This window comes from Canis aureus, chromosome 36, assembly GCF_053574225.1.
Source record: "Canis aureus isolate CA01 chromosome 36, VMU_Caureus_v.1.0, whole genome shotgun sequence".
Taxonomy (NCBI): domain Eukaryota; kingdom Metazoa; phylum Chordata; class Mammalia; order Carnivora; family Canidae; genus Canis; species Canis aureus.
Genome location: NC_135646.1, coordinates 22,034,516 through 22,055,042, shown reverse-complemented (window position 1 = coordinate 22,055,042; position 20,527 = coordinate 22,034,516). Strand labels below are relative to the sequence as shown.

Below are 20,527 nucleotides of genomic sequence, written 5' to 3'. Positions count from 1 at the left end.
TGGAGATGAGAGTCTTATGGAACAAACAAAAGATAAGAATAATTTGGAAGAATTTCTGGATCCTATTTACATAGACAAGTCACAAGACTCTCAGTGAGAAGGAACAGAATTTTAAATAAGATCCCTTCTCCCACTTTAAGTATTATGCAGATGATTATATACACTGGCTAGTATTAATCATGTGATAAAAGGTGTAAGGTTGGCATTTCATAATGTGAATTCACTCATTCTCTATTAATTAATCCTTGCTTTCATAAAATCTAACTATGAACTCCTCATGAGTGTGTGTGCATGTATATGTGTGTATTACTTCCCTATCACAATCAAAATTCTGTTGCCCAAATTGGGCAAAAAGAGAAAAGCAACTTTCTTCTTCAAATGCTGCTCCTGGCTGTCATAAAGTTTATTTAATTTTATGTGTCAACTTGGTTGAAACATGGTGCCCAGATACGTGGCCAAACATCATTCTGGGTTTTTCCTGTGAGGGCATTCTTGGATGAGATGAATATTTAAATTATAGGCTTCGAGTACAGCAGATTGCTCTCCATGATGCCGGCGGGCCTCATCTAATCAGTTGAAGTCCTGAATAGAACAATAGATGGACCTCTCCCAAGCAGGAAAGAATGCTACCAGCAGACAATCTTCAAAGTTGAACTGCAACATCAGCTCTTTCCCGGTTTCAAGGCCCCCGGCCCACCCTGCAGATTTTGGACTTGCCACCCTCCATAATTATTTGAGCCAATTCTTAAATATTTTTCTCTACACACATACATCCTATTGGTTCTATTTCTGTGGAGAATGTTGGCTACTACGGGTATGCTGTACATTGAGGCTATAAAAAGGCACTCTGCCTTTGCAAGATCAGATTACATGAACCCACAAATCTGGTCCCACTCTGAGATTTGTCTTTCTAACAGACTCCAGATTCCATATAAAATTATACTGCCAGATACAGTGTTTGTATGGACAGGGCTATAACTCACCAACACTCTGAAAATATCTCAATCTATTTACAAATAGATTGGACAAGAATATTCAGGAAGGTATAGTTTAATTAAGTGATGATAATCAAGGCATATGTATATTGGGAAAAAATATGAGTAAATTCTTGGGTTAAAACAAAACTGATGGCAATATAATAGATTTCTCATTGTCCTGTGCAGACCTTTCATTAAGAGAACACCTACCTAAAATGGATTACTTATCATCAAATGCTGCAATAAGAATTCTTCTGTAGAAGCATTTTGTAGGTTCTTTTTGGAACATAGATAAGATAACATATCCTCCAGGAATTCACATTCGAGACAGATTATTCAATCAATGACATTATTTGGTACCCCATCCTGCAATTGTAAGGAAGGGACACATCTTTTTGAAAGACAGAAGTCCTTTTCATCTCTCCTCCCACTATACAGCTCCATTTAGTTCTGAAGTTTTGCATCCAAAACTACATGAGCTTTTAAGACTTAGATCTGATTCATCACAATCCTTTCCAAGAAGAATTATCTTTCAGTTTCTTCCAACTTAAAACAGCAATAGAATGCCATTCCATAAAAAGCACAATGATATTATATAAATTGGGAATAACATATTAAAATAGAGTTTGTATTTGGAGGAAGTTGCTAAAATAAAGAGCGGAGAAGAACAAATGACTGTGATGAGTCATAGTGCAAATGAAAGGGCTTGGCTTACTGCTTATACAAGCCAGAAGGACAAGAAATGGTACAGTCCTTTCCTGCTACTCAAATATTCATATTTACAATTAAATTGAAGTTCAAACCCAGTGTATCACTCAGGGTTATATTAAAATTTAAATTTCCTACAGTTTTAATAGGCTTGATTTGACAATCTTATATGACAGAGACTTCCATATAAGTGGGAAGTTGGCTAAGTGGCCTGAAAGATCCAACCCGAATCTGATGCTCTTAGCTTTCTTCTGGGAGTCTGTAATCGGCTGGTGAAGGATGGAGTGGCCCATTCACATTCCTGATGGTATTTCCCTTTGATCCTGAATGCATTTCTGTACTCGTAGAACCTTAGGTTAATACCTGACTGAGGCATTAGGACTTTCAATTCCCTGTGGAAATTATAGTCCTCCATCTTTTGTCTTAGAGCAGCTTGTCTACAGCAGTAGGGATATATGGCATCCAGCAAAGTCATGATGTTTGAAAAGCAGGAGGATTAGGAAGTGCTCAGTTTGCACATCTGATGATCTGCTATCTGTTCTCTCTTGTAGGTACCCAGAGGGCAAGGTCCACACCCACTTTGCTAGGATAATCCATGGTATAGAGCCAGTGGCCTGTGGATGCTAAATAAATACTGTCAGATAAAGTGATGATGGGTAACTGTCGCTGATGTTGTTACCACTTGCTAAAGAATGAGACTACACTTATGCTTTCAGTAATTACCTCCTATGCCAAATCGTTCCCATATGGACCCAAACATGGCCACATTAAGCTGGATTCACATGATAGCAGTGATTACTTAATTATTCTACTGTGAGCTAAGGCCAGTTTGCAAAAGAAGCAACTTTCACAACTCATTAGACAAACCTTTGGTCGGCTGAGGGCATGACCATCACCCAGGAAGTGGAGATTGAGGTGGGAGTGGGATGCAGCAATTTTTCCTGAAGACAGATGGCGCTGTAAACTGCCCTGCTTTCCAGAGCTATGGCACCTAATGTCCCACATCTTTTCAATAAAGCAGTTCTCTCGCTAGCCACCTCCAGTACGTAACCTGAAATAAAGTATGCACAAACATGTACTAAGTCAATAGCATTTTTTACCGAATTTTGTGCAACTTCAAAGAAAGACTCTGAAGGTATGGGTGGTGATAAGGCACATACTGCCACAGCCTGGGACACGCTCAGCAGGCCACAGCCCTCCCCTCTTCTCCTCCGTGGATACTGGCAATTTCCAAATTCTCAGGATTAATGACCTACAATGTTGAATAAGAACATTTTTTACTGAGTCTCAGATTAGGTGTCAATTTAGTTGACGGGGAAAGAGGGGCTGGGAGGAGGGCAGACTTTGGAGAATATCAAAGTCACTTATAATCTTTAAGGAATATTTCACTTTTAAGCATGAGGATACATGCAATTTCTTTCTAAAAATTATTTATTTGGTAAAGAACAACTTTTGAGAAAATGTATATACTTTTTAAAAATGTGGTGTAAGACTGGTGGCATATCTAGGAGCAGATCTCAACTATAAAAGATGGTTTACTTAAGCGTCTCCACCAACAGACAATGGTTTTCTTTTTTTCCATTGAGTCTGTAATCTTTTATGAGGATCACTTCATTAAACCTTAGCACATGGTGGAGCTGATGCTTCCTCCATGTTGGTTTTTCTTCCCCTTCCTCTAGACTGATCTTGATTTGACTGAAACAATGTGTAGTCAAAATAATAACCTGAACATAGGAAACCTTGTATTCCAGAATGTGATATTATCAGCTTCAGCAATCTATAATGGAGTCACTAATACAAGGAGAAACACCCACCTGGAGGCCTATTGCCGTAGGAAATACTCAGCTGACACTGATCACCATTTTTGTGCCTTTGGTGGCAGGATTTTGAAATAGAGCCTTAGAATGGATAAAAGTACCTTTCTCCAGATACTCTACTACCTCAAGAACCCCGTAAGACGCTCTCCTCCCCAGTACACGTGTACTTCAGCTTTCTACCTTTACTTTGGGCCACCTACCCATGCTACATCACATTCATGTGACTGCACGAGTTTTTCTGAGCCAAAAGTCTCCCTGAATTTACAGGTAGCTCCATTCTACTATGTGGCTGATGAGGGTTCGAGTCTTGCTCATGCATGCACGTATAAGGGGGGAAAATGAAAGCAAATCTCTAAGTAATCCAGTTGAGCTGCAAACAGTTTATATAACTCAGTCAATGAGTGTTTTTAAAATACTATATTTCTAATTCAATGTTGCTGGAATACAGAACCCAGTTTCTGTGCCCAAGAGCTTTTAATATTAGCCAGATGCAAAATACAACCTCACAAATACAAAAGGGACAATACAACAACTTATATTAAAATATAGTGTGTAGAAGTTCAGAGAAAGAAGAGCTAGGACATGAAAGATAAACCAACTGAAGCAATCAAAGGCTCTCCTTGACCTGGTGTGTTCGTGGAAAGCTCTAGGCTCCTGTTTACTTCGTATGTGAGAAAGATCTAACTGAAGTCTTAGTTTGCAGCATGAATAGTTATGAAACATAAATTCCACATTTTACTTAGTAGACCACTGGGAAAATTTCAGTGAATGACTGAAAACTAATGTGGGGCATGCCAGGATAGGTGGGGAAGTATCCCAAGCTCACTGCAAACCCCAGAAGGAAGCCAGTGGGCTATCTCCACCATTCATCATGAGTGTGAACAGAGATATGACCACGTTGGTAAAAACCAATTGGTTTTCTAAAAGGAACTCTCTGGTAGTGAAATTTATTTTTCTTTGTCATGTGCTATGAATAAAATGATACTCGTATCACTGCATGGTTCAAATTATTTCCTGGAGTGCTGTTGAGCTTGGGAACTCAGTGATCCCAATTTTAAAATAATTCTTGGGGGTGAGGGGCAAAAGAAGTTGGCACTGAACAGTGAAGCATTTCATCACCTAAGCTCCCCTACCTTCCATCCCTTAAAAGAAAGAAAAAAACCTTCTTTATATTTTAGGTACAAAAATTCTCTTACTTTAGCCTGAGATTGAGTTTCATCATTCCATAGGTTCAGTTAACACACTCTAAATGAAAGAATACAAACAGACATTTGATAAGCTATCTACCATGTATCAAGTACATGCAAGTTGATTAGAAGAATATATTCTGAAATGATTGACACTTTTTTGACAATACTAATTTATTACCTGCCAAGCTGAAGGTACGCTTTCGATATACAGAAGTGAAAAAGCATTGAAATAAAACTAAGTTAAAACAGGAGTCATGCTATTCCAAATAGATCCCAGATGACTATGAAAAACTTATTTGTCTGGAGAATGATAATTAGATAAGTAATACATGTTATTACATAGATGACAAACTTCAATGCAGTATATTATGTAAGTGCTCCTACCTTATTAAAATAAATTTGAAAAAACACCAAACCCAGTAACTCAAATGGAATACAAATTTGGAATCATAAATTTGGGGAGCAATAGATTGCAAAAGTTTGGTAAGTAGCATTAAGAATAGGACTTATTTCTTATAAGTCAGTGGGTTTACCTCTGCGTTTTGGACCCATACATTAGAAGAAATGTGTTATAATTGGTTCACTTTGGGTTAAATGACTGATATTTTTAACATATGAAACCTGTTATTTTGTAGCTGAGGTTTATCCTGCTTTCCTATAGCTTCACAAACTTTCCATTTTAAATTATAGAACTTCCATGCTAATTATAAACTTTTATCTTTAAAAGTAGTGCTGCCTTTTAATCATTTGCTGTAGTTGAACCCTATAGAAGATGGTACTGTTCTTAATTTTGGCCAAAAAAGATTGTATTCGTCTAGCAGAAGCTCAAAGTCTTAATAATACTCTAGGAAGCCTTGGTCAAAGGCAGAATTTAATGCAAAGCAAAATGTTCAAACACAAGAATGTATACTTACAACATACAAATGTTTATGTTAGCAAAGGACATAACGGTTCTTATTATTTTTAACCTGTGGAATATATTGAGTGCTATTTCTCCCTTTATCAAAATTAGTCACAGCTGGGTTGGCTCAGGTAATGGATAAAGCTGTAGTCCGCTCATGGTGAGCCAGTTTGCATTATTCTCTTCTCTGTCATCTCTAGCTGTGCTCTAAGCTTGAAAATCTGTGCCCCCGGAGATGAAGGGTAGAGTGGTTAAGTGCAGATCCCTCTCTAGAGGGGCCTAGACTGCTAAATATACATGGCCCAGGGATCCTTGTTCAGTAGCTTTAACCTCAAGTGATAAAGAAACACAGGAGTGGATGGGCTGTGGAAGACGACATTAACACTGGTCATTAAGTACCAACCAGTGTAAACAGCAGCAATAATAGTAACTATGACTTATTTAGTGCTGCTTAGGGCCAGGTATTGTGCCACATACTTCCTCCCTCTGTGTGATGTGCTTGGTCTACATTTGACACAGGCTCAAAGAGTCTATATAATTTATGCAGTAATAGTAATGGGCCTATGGTTTGGAGTAGGCATGTCTCATCCCAAGGTCCAGGCTTATAATCCAGAGGCTTTCAAACCTTGATCTGCAGACCAAGAAGATCAGAGTCACCTAAGAAGTTTCTTATAAGCATATTATTTGGCCACAAGAGCCCTGATTCTGTGAATTCAGGGGTAACCGGGGAGTTTGGTGAATCTTTCTTTTTCTCTACCTTTTCTCTAAGGGATCCTGACCCCGATCCAGGCTTGAAAACATTGCTCTCACCAGTGCCTCTCAACCTTATTCATATCAAATCACATTAATAATGATACTATCTCTACGGTTTATAGGGAGTAGTGGACAAAGCTGCTGTCAGACAGAAGTGATGGGTGTGGGTCTAGCCAGTGCTGATCCTACCCAGGCCTGAGGGGTCAAAATTCCAACACACAGGTAAGCCAGTCCTAGAATACTAGTGGGACTGGTGGTGCCTCAGTTAGGATTCCCTGATCTAAAACCCAAAGCCAGGCTGTGAGAGCCCTACACTGCTCAGTGGTTTAATACCATTATATAGAGAGAAACACTTGTATGAGAAACCAAAAGAACCCAACTTCTGAAATGGCTTCACAGTTTCTAAGTCTCTGACCCACCCTCCAGGAAAGGTATATTACTCATTGGTCCGTGTTTTGAGAAACGAGTTACCTTTTAGAGAAAACATAAGGAGCTCAGGCTTAGAAGTGGGACGCTAGAGAAGAGAAGGGAGAGAATTTTTCATCATTTGTTCCGTGAAGGTGACTTTTCTAATTTGATAATAAAAAGAATTAGCATAAGCTAGCAAATACTCAACAGATGGATGGGTTTCTTTAACTTCTCTCTAATGTATAGGCAGGATGGGGCAAGGGTCTACCTAAAGGCACTCTTAGGCAACTTTGCTCATAGATTTTAAATCTGGGTTTGCATTCTGAGTCTGTGACTCGCCAGCTTTATGACCTTGAGCAAAAGATGTAACCTCTCTAACCTAATCATATGCACCTCCTGTGAGGACTAAATGAGATAGTATGTTGCACAGCAAGCAGCCTTTAAATACTGGCCTCATTATCCCAATCACATTCATTGTGAATGCGTGATAGCCTGTATAGTGACACAGGCACGAAGGATCCCCCCCACCTCTCTGTATTGCTAGGATCATGCTGTGAGCAATTAGCTGTGGTTGGTTTCTTCCATTCTGAATAATGAGGTGCAAGCTATATCACCATAGCACCATTCATGAAGTGCCCAAGCTGGAAATCTTGGAGTCACCATGATTCCTCCTGCCTAGGCATGCCGGAAGTCTTCCAGTTCCACTACTGCAGCATTATGTACAATAGCTAAGCTCTGAAAACAACCTAAGTGCCCACTGATAGATGAATGGGTGGGGAAGATTATATATATATATATATATATATATATATATATATATATATATGGATTTTATAAATAAAGTTTATTATTTTAAATAAAAATATAGTGTGTGTCTGTGTGTGTGTGTGTGTGTATATATATATATTGTGTGTGTGTGTATGCACAATGGATGCTGGGTGAAATAGATAAATGGGATTAACAGGTACAAACTTACAGTTAAAAGGAATAAAAAATACAGCATAGGGAATACAGTCAATAATAACATTGTATGGTGACCACACTTAGCCTGGTGAGCATTTCCCAATGCATATGATTGTGAAACCACTATGCTGTACACCTGAAACTAATATAATATTTTATGTCAACTATACTTCAATAAAAATAGATGAAAAACTACCCACTAATGTTCTTTTAGCCTAGAACACTCTATTTCCCATCTCGTTCTATTCTTTCTCCCAAAGATGCCAATTCCTTTGTAAAGACCTCCCTGATGCTAAAGTGTGGCTCCGTGGTCCTTCTGCAGCTTTCACAGCACCCTATATATCCAATTTCTTAACACCCACTGCCCTGCATCATAATTGCTTGCTTCCTGGTCTAGATGGAGCTGCTAGTATCACAAACACTATGAAGCAAGGATCTTGTTTTCCTGTTTGTTATCTCCCCAACACAGAACACAGTGGCTGCCATGTAGCAGTGACGGGCAATTATTTGTTGAATGAGAGATTTAACTATGGCATCTTTCCCTGTTTCAAATAAGAAATGTCTTAAGTAATTAGAACTCTTTTCTTATTTAACCAGGACCTATGCAGTGCTCTCAAGTCAACCCTCTGTGTTCACCTTAAGAAAGAGGTGCTGCCTTTAAATTGTTGGCTCCTGGGGATGCCTGGGTGGCTGAGTGGTTGAGCGTCTGCCTTTGGCTCAGGCCGTGATCCTGGAGACCCAGCATCGAGTCCCATGTCAGGCCCCCTACAGGGAGCCTGCTTCTCCCTCTGCCTGTGTCTCTGCATCTCTCTCTCTCTCTCTCTGGGTCTCTCATAAATGAATAAATAAAATCTTTAAAATAAATAAATAAATAATTGTTGGCTCCTGGGACACATGGGTGGCTCAGTGGTTGAGCATCTGCTTTTGGCTCAGCTGATTATCCCGGGGCCCTGGGATCGAGTCCCATATCGGGCTCCCTGCATGGAGCCTGCTTCTCCCTCTGCCTCTCTCTCTCTCTCATGAAAAAAATAAAATAAAATATTTAAAAAATTTGTTGGGCAGCCTGGGTGGCTCAGTGGATTAGCACCTGCCTTCGGCCCAGGGCCTGATCCTGGAGACCTGAGGTCAAGTCCCGCATCAGGCTCCCTACATGGAGCCTGCTTCTTCCTCTGCTGTGTCTCTGCCTCTCTGTCTCTCTGTTTCTCACAAATAAATAAAACCTAAAAAAAAAAAAAAAAAATTGTTGGCTCCCAGCTCAGGACTACACAGGAGGGAGAGGCAGCATGGTGGAAAGGAAAGGATATGAGGTGAGAACCACAAGACCTGGGTCTAGTTGCCTATAGCCTCTGAAAACATTTTAGGCATTCAAGCTCAGTTTTTCATCTATTAAAGGAGAAAGGTTAGACAAAAAGACCTTTCCTAGCTCTAAAATTCTGTATTAGAAAAAGCACATTCCAGGCTTGGAAGCAACATCAGTGCCATTCTGCCTTTGGTTGATACTGAATTCCTTTATTTAGGGCCATGAGGATAAAGTGCCCACCTCTGGCTTTTCCAAATACACGTCCTCAAGCTTTTTTGTCACCCTTTTCTCTATAAGCACCATGTAAAGAGCTTTGCATAAACTATTCAGTAAATGTTTACTTGAATAAAGTGGGGCTGTTTTACTTACCTTAATAAATAGAGAAGAAAATTTTTAGTGAAAATTTTTTCTAATGGTTTGAGGCTCAGCATTCAGATCAAAGGAAATTAAAAAGTTGGTGATATAAGGAATAATGCGTAAGCCAGAGTATTCATTCCTAAGAAAACTTAGAGTACATACTACAGGACTTTAAAGGAATGAAATTATCCTTCCTGCACAATCTTTTTCTTTTTTTTTTTTTTAAGATTTTATTTATTTATTCATGAGAGACACAGAGAAAGAGAGGCAGAAACAGGCAGAGGGAGAAGCAGGCTCCATGCAGGGAGCCTGATGTGGGACTCGATCCTGGGTCTCCAGGATCACACCCTGGGCTGAAGACAGATGCTCAACCGCTGAGCCACCCAGGCAACCTCTGCACAATCCTTTTCATTTAAGTATATCCATGTTTCCTGCCATTCAAGATCAGAAGCTGGAGGTCATCCCAGATGTCTACCCTCTTCTTTTTTTTTTTTAAATCATCCATATATTAACTATGTATTTAGCACATATTTTGTGCCAGATAGTATGTTTGGACTACAGGAAAAAAAGAACAAAGACATAGCTATGATTTCAAGGTTGTCTCAGTCAGTTTGGGTTGACAGAAAAGTCAAGGTACTTACAAGATCTTCTGCAGATGCCTTCATTTTTTGGTCTATCACACTCAATAAGTTACTGATCATTCTCACTTGATCAACAGAAAGAGTCTCCTAATATGCCCCTTGGCTTATAACCCCATCCCTCCCTAGGATAATTTTTTTTGAAGATTTGTCTATTTATGAGAGAGATAGAGAGAGAAAGCATGAGCTGGAGGGACAGAAGGAGAGGGACAAAGAATCTCAAGCAGACTCCACACTGACTGTGGATCCAGATGTTGGGGCTCGATCTCATGACCATGAGATTACCACCCAATCTGAAACCAAAGTCAGACACTTAACTGACTGCCACCCAGGAACCCCACCTCCAGGACAATTTTCATGTTTTCTGGAAGGCAATCTGGCAATATGTATCAAAGTCATTGTAATAATTCCCAATCCTTCAACCAGCAATTAAACTTTTAGGAATGTATCTTAAGAACTTAATCAGATGTGGGCACAAAGATATAGATACACAATGATGTTTCATGGCTATTGTTCATGATAGCAAAACGCATGGAAATAATATATATATATATATATATCCAATAGTTGTTTCTCAGTTGGAATACTTCTACATGATGGAATGCTATGCACTTGTTAAAAATCATTTTGTAGAAGAAAACTCATTGTTCAGCAAAAAAACAGGTGATTAAACAGCAAGTATAGTAAGCCATTTAAAGTATATATGTGTATATATACCATATGTATATAAACATATACCCATACAGATAGATGCATCCTATGTTATACACATATGTAGAAGAGTGATCAGAAAAATCTATACAAAAATGTTAACAACAGTTATCTCTGAGTTGTGGGAGTATTCATATTTTGGGATTTCCATTATATGCATTTAATGTTTTATTTTATAACAGAAAAAATATTAAAATGCAACCACACAAATCTAATTATGTCAATGCTTCAAGTGACCCATCAGCTCAAAAGGCAAAGTCCTGACATGGCAGCCCAGAGTCCTCCCATCCTAACTCCTGTCTCACCTCTGCCTCCTTAGGTTCTCAGGCTCCCTTCCATTCACCTCGCTCTTCAGTGCTACCAGACAGTTTCCTCTCTCATCTACTGTGGCTGCACACACTGGACCCTCTCCCCAGAATGTCCTCCAACTGACCGTGCAGAGACCCCCTCAGAGAGCCTGCCTGCAGAGACGCTTCCTCCTTTGGGCTACCTCCAGGGACCTCCATGGTTGCAGGCACCCCTTCCACTAGTTAGGCATTAGCTTGTCTGTTTTCCCCATGACACTGGGAGCTCCACGAAAGTAGGGAGCAAGTCTTGGTCTCATCAGAATCAAGCACTGAGGTGGGAACATTACAGAGATTCAAAAAAATACATGTTAGATTGAAACAAGTGATAGAGCTGAAGGAGGAATTTCTGCTTCCTAGGCATTTCTGGAAGTCAGGCTTCAAGTTCACAGCCGGCTTCCTCTATGTTAATTTACTCTGGGTTCTGAACTTTTGTACCCGGCGAAATTTGCATGCCCGAAACTACACAAGCTGAAGCATCTTTCCAAATACCTCATTTCCATCAGATAAGCTCATTAAAATAGCAAAATGACCCACATATACAAATACAGCTCTAAAGTCAATAAATTAAAAAATGAAGAACAGTTTCATTGCTATAAGTAAAATGGTTTTGAGGTCTAAGTAAAAGAAGGAAAGCGTGGTATTTGTTATGGTGCATTGGTTTTGGTTAGATGTTTCAGTGAGAATAAATATGGCCAATTTTTATCAACACTAAATAATTACAGTTGACATAATAGCCACACAAAAATTAGGATTATATTTTTCTACGTAAATATTTTCCTCTAAAAAAAAAACCCCAAATTACTTTAGTTGTGCCAATGTTACAAATGGTAAAGTGTAAGTTCAATAATACCATAAAACTGGAAATAAAAAATTATTTTTAGTTTGGTCCCTTTACCAGAATTTCTCAACTTTGGGAGTAAAATATCATTAGCATTTAAAAACTGTTTTATCTTGTTCTTTTATCACAGCATCATAATATGGATGATTCTGCCTTGAATGCAAATCATATCAAAAGTCACTTGTTCTTCATTATAGCAAGTATTGCAGCTTTGTGTGTTCTCAGGTCTCTCTTCCTCTACACCATGCATGTACATAACTTTATAAACGTGGTACTTAATGTGCAATTGCCCTCTAACTTTAAAAGAACAAATTATTAACCAATAACAGCAGAAAATGAGGCAGAAAAGCTTTTACTAATTGGATTCACAGGAATGACCCGGGCTGACTCCCAAAAACTTTTCATGCATCTGTATTCTTGAAATAGCTTCTGTTAAAATATAATAACCCTCATAAGGTACACTCTATGTATTAACACAAAATTTAGAGCAAACTAGGGAAGGCAGCAGAAGAAAATGTGTAAGACCAAGAATGGCAAAAAATGACACTATCCAGAAAAATTTTTTTTTTTTTTTTTTTGGTGTAACATAGATCAGACTAGCTTCATTCTTCTAAGGCCTCAATAATACTCTCCCAGGCATTAATTTTAAAGCCTCAAGCCACCTTGAGTCATTCAATAGAAACAAAAATCTAAGCAGGGGGCAGAGAAGACTAGTAATTTTTTTTTTTTTTAAAGAAATGCAACTAGAGAAAATAAGATGTGTTTTGTTCCACTAGAAATATGACTCTTCACTTTCCCAATCTAACCAGGGCTTATTCTTGTAATATGAATAATATAGCTGTAACTCATCAGAATTGTCTACAGTCTAATTTGAAAAATAGTTCCTATGTTAATCTTTAATAGCCTGTCTTCTGGACCAACAGAAAGAGTTACAAAAGAAGTCATTTACAGTGGCTTAATTAAGGCCTATGAGAAGCATATTTAGTAATGTGGTGCTGTTCTCCTTTTCATCCAATGGCCTCGCTGGTATATAGATCCACCATTTGATCAGTGCATCTGGCCCCAGGGGCTTCATGGTCTGCAAGCCACAACCTACTAATAAGCACCCTCCAGCTTGTTTGCTAAACAGATCAGTCCTGGCAGGCACCCAAAAACTCCAGTCCTTGAAACTTGGAGCTCTTTAACTTGCAGGGCCTATTGTGTGGCAAGCAAGAGAATAAACTATGTACCTCATAAATGCAGAGCAATTATGGATCAGTTAGTAATACAGCTGTGGCTCAAAAGATTGCTTACCTAAACCAAATCGAGGCCTAATTTATTTTTGTATTGTCTTTGTTAAAAACCAAACAAACAGCTCTACAGAGCTTATATATACAGTAAAGAAAATGGCTGCATTTTCCTTATAAACAAGATGGCAACTATTGGCTAAAAGAAATCATACACACTAGCTGAAGGTCTTCACTATGAACTGAGCCATTGCTTGTTCTAGATTTATTAAGTTGGTTAAGGAGACAGGTCAAATGTTTTATTTGACAGAAGTTCAATGTGTTGGAGGGTGAGGGACAATATGGTGCTATTTCTAGTTATAGATACCAGGAAAGGTATCATCAACTTCAATCACAAAGATATAGAAACAAAGGAACCTTCATTTACAAAGAAATGTAATGGAAATCCTCAGCATACCCAGTAAATATTTCCCAAATGTTTATCTCAATTTTTGGTAAATAAATATCAGCAAATCACCCCCAACGTGGATTCTGAAATGTTCCCAAATCGGTCTGTATTTCATACAACTCTTTTTCTAATGGCCCCTCAGAGGTCAACTGAATCATGCCTCTAGCCGAATACGGCTCTGACTGCAAAGAACCTCTTATATACAGTGCTACCCAAAAGCTAAAACGTGAGGAACTAAGGAATTCTATAACCAAGGTAAGAGTTGCTACCTCAATTCATATCTTTCAACACATGCCTCAAAAAAGAAAGAAAAAGTAGTAACAAAGAAAACAACGTATAAATATGCTCTCAATGTGAATAAAACCAAGAATATCCAAACCTCAAATTACTGCAGGTATAAAAGTATACATCATATCCTAGCACACTATCTTCATGATCCTTTCACACCAGCCCTCCAAGGAGAAGAGGACAAAGACCATAGACTGATCCAAAATCACAGGAAGAGAAAGTTCATCTTACATGTGAAAATGCTGGGAAGGAGTCCTGGTCAACCAGAGCAGAACCAGGGAAGAGATTTAGTGTGTGCGGGACTAGAGATGGCATCTTGGAAAAGCAACTTTTCCAGGAAAGGGGAAAGGGAGAGCAGTAAGTGGGAAAGAAGAGGTAATTGCCTTACAGAACTGCACAGTGATGGGGGGAGGGGGGGAAGCGAGATGGTTAAGTTGGGATCTAAAACATTAAAGAATGTACAACTCTTTTTCCCATCACTGCCCTCAACACACAACACACACACACACACACACACACACACACACATTCACAGAGGCAACCCGTAAAAAACCAACCAATCAACCCACAAACAAACAAAAAAACTACATCCATACTTTGCTACACTGACAGCAGAGGGAACTCTTAAACTAGGAAATCTGCAAACCATCTCAAATCACTACCACATCTACAGAAATGTAGAGATGTAAGAAATCTTTATTTGAGAAAAAATACCATAAAATGAAGAGCATAACAGTTCTGATGAAAATTACTGCCTTCCCTCTACAAACACACACAACACCTCACCCCTCAGCAAGTCAGAAAACAGGTTCTCTTGGAAGCCTCCACTCAGGAGTAATGACTGTTCTGCTAGGATACTTGTTCAGATAAATGTTTGCCTATGAGGTCATGGCCACTGAAACAGTAAATGAAAGCACAGAGGCCAGTTAGGGGATTGTGAAAGGGAGACAATGTTGGAATGCTTCTGAAAGGTGGTGAAAGTAGTAGGACTCAAGATGTATTTTAAAAGTAACACTACAATTATTGATGGACTGGATAGGAGATGTAAAGGGGGAAAGTAAAGAATATATCCTAGGGCTTTTGTCTGGACAGCTGACAGAATGTAGGTACTATGGGCTGAGATAGTACTGGGGGAAGTGAGTGAGAATCAAGAATTGAGGCATGAGGTAGGGGGCCTGTATAGACCATTGAGGGTGTAGGGGCCACCTTCTCCCCCTGTTCTATTGGGGAGGAGGTAGTCATTATTTGTCCCAGCCTGGGCCACCCACCCCCCCAATCTGGTTTCCTATTTGCAGTTACTTGAATAAAAAAATATCCTTTTCTGGGAAAAAAAAAAAAAAAAGAATTGGGGTATGTTAAGTTTCAAGTGACTTCTGGTACATTTAGGAATTTCATGGTTTCTAATACTATTATAAATTCTATTATTCTATTTAATTTCAATTTCTAATTGCTTAGTTCCAGGATATAAAATCATAACTCATTTTTATACATTGACCTTATGTCCTGCTACCTTGCTTAAACTCACTTATTAGTTCTATAAAGTTTTTTCATAGATCCCTTAGGATTTTCAATATAGATAATCATGTCATCAATAAGTAAAAGCAGTTTTATTTTGTTTAGTCTAGTATGTAGGCTTTTTATTTCTTTTTTCTTGCCTTATTGCTCTGGTCAGGACGTCCAATACAACGTTGAATTGGAGTACTGTGAGTATGCATATTTGCCTTGTTCTCTATTTTAAAGAGAAAACAGCCTGATCTTGTAGAGTCTGTAAAGATGCCCTTTATTAGGTTGACCAATCTCCCTTCTGTGCCATTTGCTTCTTCAAAGAAGAAGATGCCAACATGGGATTAGATATGCAAAAGATTTGCTTGGGGGGAATGCCTGTGAAAGATAAAGAGGTTGGAAGTACTCAGGAGAGACTTCATATCTACTATAGTTCTGACACCTGTGAAAGTGTAAATTTTGCCAAGGTGCTTGAAGCCCTAGCATTCTATGACCTTGACTCATCAGGAAAGGAAATTCCCAATGAAACTCCCTTCCCAAGAAAGTCTCTTCAGCTTTGGATCAAACCTCCTCACTCCAAAAGAGAGGTGAGAGAAGGAATAGTGTTCTTATAATAAGACAAATGAGCACCATGTTCTGGAGAGTGCCACAGAGATAAAATAAAATACACTGATTTTAAAAAACTGGGAAGTTTTCCCAGGAAAAGAGTTGCTTATGCCTTTGGAAGTCATATCAAAATAACCCCCACATGTTAACAGTACATGTCACATTAAGAAATAGATATTAATGAGGGATTTTAAAAGAAAACAGTCACAGTAGGTTTAAATAGGGTGCAGCCTTCTGATGACAGCTTTGAATACAGAGTGCCAAAATGCAGCCAGACTGAGTGAGGTATGGGCACATTACTAAAAATACAAGAAATACAAAGAGTACAGTAAGGTGGCAACCTGAATTCACACTCAGGGTTTTTAATATCAGAAGCAAGAAAGTCATTTGCAACTCTTTGCTAAAGGATGAGGTTCTGCTAAGTGTTAAGAATATAGGCCCATATGTGTAATGACAGAAGGTGAATATCATACGGGGGGTGTGAGGGGGCAGGGAGGGGACTGAGAAATGAAACAAATTCTCTGCATAATTTGGCTTTTTTTCTTTATTAGGAGAACATTTATAACAGTGACTTAAAAATCAGGAAGAGGATTTTTTTTTAAATAGTTTTTCCCCGAGTAGACTTTGGTGCTTTGTGTGGACCTCGATACTGGGTTGTAGGGGATCTACACCCCTTCGAGGATTATGCAGGATTGGTTGTATAGGATTATGCCATTTTGTCACACCTGAAGTAGGGTTTACCAGCTAGTCTGTGTGGCTCAGAATGCTAGCAGGAAGTTGATGGCAAAAATAAAACTGGGATAATCTCAGGATGGTTTTCAAAGGGATCATTTAAAAAAGGGTGTGGGGAAAGCACAAAGAATAGGGCAGTCCCCTAGGACTAGTAACAGTGAAGCTGTTGCCACTCCCTCTCCGGAAAGGTTCAAGGGAAAGATGGGTTTCCAGACATTGAAATTAAAGAGTCGTGATATGAAGGTCACCTTGGGAGGAGATGGTAACAACTGGTCAATCATCAGTCAGCCCAAGACAAATCTACAGGAAGGAGACCAAAGAATATAGATCTCAATTGTACCTGCCTCCCACCTCCTAATGGCTTGACTGTTGCCCACTGCACAATCAGAAGCCAGAGAATAAGAGGCCCTGATGATGTGACCCAGTCAGAAGGACCCAAAAAAATTCCAGGCAAAATTAGCAGATTACTTGCAAAGTAGAGATAGTCTGAATACACATTTTGGTAAAAAAAAAAAAAAAAAAAAGGACCAAGAGGGAAAATGTATATCTAACCAAATTAAAAATTACCATCACTGAATGAACTTTAGATGCAAGAACAAATTTGAATTTTTTTTTCAAAATTGTTTTAACTCATTTGGTTAAGTGTCTGCCTTTGGCTCAGGTCATGATCCCAGGGTCATGAGATTGAGTCCCACATTGCTCCCTGCTCAGCGGGGAGCCTGCTTCTCCCTCTCTCTATACCTCTACCCCCTGCTCATGCTCTCTTTCTCTCAAATAAATAAAATCTTTAAAAAAATTGTTTAATTTTCAAAAAAATTTCAGTCAAATTTTTATAGGGCAAGAGAAACAATTATTCAGAACCGTCAGCTACTAACTTGCTCCTGCTGTCACTGCGGCATTTGGGATATTAAATTGGCATTCAACTGGCACTTTTAATAATGTGACTAATCTTTTATACACAGAAATATATAGTTTGGAAGAATATTTTGAGTAGCGTGTTTTCGAGAAGAAAACTTATACCTACTGTTATCCTTCATCTTCAAAAACTTGACGATGGTTAGCAAACTACAGAACTCATTTTGGTGACTTTTAAAACAACATCTAGTCTCTATATTAGGTTCCCAGGGCTGCCACAGCTAAGTCCTAGGTACCTTAAAACAACACTGATTTATTGTCTCACAGTTCTGGGGGCCAAAAACTGGAAATCAAGGTGTTGGTAGGGCCACACTGAGTCTCTGGGTAGACTCCTTTCTTGCCTCTTCCTCACTTCTGGCAGTGGCAGTAAACCCCCGGTGTTCCTCTCTTGCAGGTGCATCTCTGCCATCTCTCCCTTTGTTGTCAGACGGTTTTCTTCCCTCCCATGACTCCATTTTCACGTGGTCTCTTCTTAGAAGGACACCAGTCACACTGGATCAAGGGCCCACCCCACTGCAGTATGACACTCTCTTAACTAATTACATCTGCAATGATGAGATTTCCAAATAAGGTCACATCTTGAGACACTGGGGGTTAGGATTTCAAAATAACTTTTTTTTTTTAAACTGGAGTTTGCACCTCTTAACTCCTTTCACCTATTTCACTCATCCCTCCATCCCCTCCCCACTGGTAACCACCAACTTTTTCTCTGTACTTAATGAATGTGTTTCTGGTTTTGTTTGTTCATTTGTCTCATTTTTTAGATTCAACATATATGTGAAATCATATGATATTTGTCATTCTCTGTCTGACTTATTTCAGTTAGTATAATACCCTCGAGGTCCACCCATGTTGCAAATGGCAGTATTTCTTTCTCAAAATATCTTTTTTGGGAGACACAATTCAACCCATAATAGTGCCATCAACTCAAAATAATAGGGAATTGCTTCTTAAAGCACTCTTTAATGAAGTTTTATAGCATAGTAGAACAAATGTGTTTAGAGTTCCCCATTTTTCACTCATTTCTCTTCTTTTTTGTCACATTTAAAAAATTCTTTATTATTATGACTGGATCTTGAATTTAAATTATCATGGGTGCTATTCTACTTGATTTAGATTTTTCTTTGTGTAAGAATTTAAGTTTACAGTACTTTCACCTCTAGTCAACACAGAATACCCAGACCACATTTATCCTTCTGCTTAGAATGCCTAAAACCCTAGACAAAACATATAAAACACTCTTTGAGACACTGGGTATCAGGCAACAAAGGACAATGATCCCTAATATATGGGAAACAAATACAGTGAGCCCTAAACTGATCTAGCTTACAGCTTACATAGCACAGGGAAAAGGAAGCCAGGCAATGCCCAGAGATGTGCCAGGAGGAGAGGAGACGGGGCTAGAAGTTATCTATTAATCACGTACCCTCTCCTTTCGTTTTTTTTTTTTTTTTTTTTTAAGATTTTTTACTTATTAATTCATGGGAGACACAGAGAGAGTGAGAGTGAGGCTGAGACACAGGCAGAGGGAGAAGCAGGCTCCATGCAGGAAACCCAACGTGGGACTCGGTCCCAGGTCTCCAGGATCAGGCCCTGGGCTGAAGGCAGCGCTAAACCACTGAGCCACCCAGGAATCCCATGTACCCTCTTCTAAAGGTACTATAAACTCTCACTTTCTTTGCCTCCTTGTTTAAAGATTTGAAAGTTCTTGGTAATCATTTTTAACGTTTTAACATTTATTCTAATCATCAGTGTGGCATTTGAGTCTTGTAGTAATTATTGCACATTTATACTTTGATTGATAGAATGTCAAAATAAAAAAAAAATGTTTTTCTTACTAAAAAGTTATACCTTAAAAAAAAGTTTACACCCAAGATGCTTACCTATATTTGAAAGGACTGCGATGTTAGCAATGATCTGAATGACATGTCTTGCTTGTAATACCATTGTTAGCTGATTAAAGAAACTTATCCAAACACACGATTATTGATCATGCAAAGTGCAAGGATGCCAGAAATGACACTGAAATCTCATTTATTTTGACTTTCAGTGGCTGAAACCGAAATCTCACAGTGGAGTTGGGCCAAATACCAAGACTAAACCAAAGTATGGTATATCCTAAGCAAGGAATGAGAATCATATTGACTTTGGACATCAAAATAATTGAATGCTAGAAGTCCATGGAACCATATTTTAAGAAGTCTGAAAGAAAACTATTTTTGAATGTAGAATTCTACAAAACCAAGACTAATAATTTTAAGAATAAAAATGAAGACATGTTCATGTATACAATGACTCAAATGGTTCACCTCTCATGTCCACTTCCTGAGAACAATAAGGATATGCTCCAGCAATGCAAAGAAAAAATTTTTAAAAAGGTAAAGCCATAAGAGTCAAGGAACAGTAAAACAAATCGAAGGTTCAAGGAAAAATAATCCTAAAATGAACTGTGTATCTGGCTGGAAAAACAATACATCCCAAATTAACCACCAGTAGTATTTGTCTTCTATTACCACCAGACATGAATAAAATATTAAATATAACTATAATAATAAAGTATAAATGTTACATATTATGGCAGGGCAAAAGTAATGGTATAACTAAGAGAAGTCAGAGGAAGAAAGCAGAGGGGACAAAGGAGAGATGAAAGCAAATGGGGGAGGTTAATTTCTTAACAAAATTATAACAAATTCAAATTTGACATATCAAGAAAGAGGCTTAAATATTTATTTAAAATTGTAAGGTAAATAATGGAAGAACTAAAAGACAAAGTTTAAACTAACAAATTAAAAGGCACTGGAAAGGGAGGGTCTAAGTAAGCCAAGGTTCTCATCTTTCAGAGTTGAAAAACAATAGATATGATTAAAGTTAATAAAGAAAGAAAGAAAGTATACAAATTTA

General features: G+C 38.5%; 1 protein-coding gene across 1 annotated transcript in view; it reads right to left on the bottom strand.

The window, feature by feature from the left end:
- Positions 1–363: 363 nt before the first annotated feature.
- FTCDNL1 (formiminotransferase cyclodeaminase N-terminal like) overlaps positions 364–20,527 on the bottom strand; it is a 159,315-nt gene continuing 139,151 nt past the window's right edge. Inside the window, 1 exon segment of the mRNA XM_077884894.1 lies at positions 364–2,736. The gene's annotated coding sequence lies outside the window, so the exon portion shown is untranslated.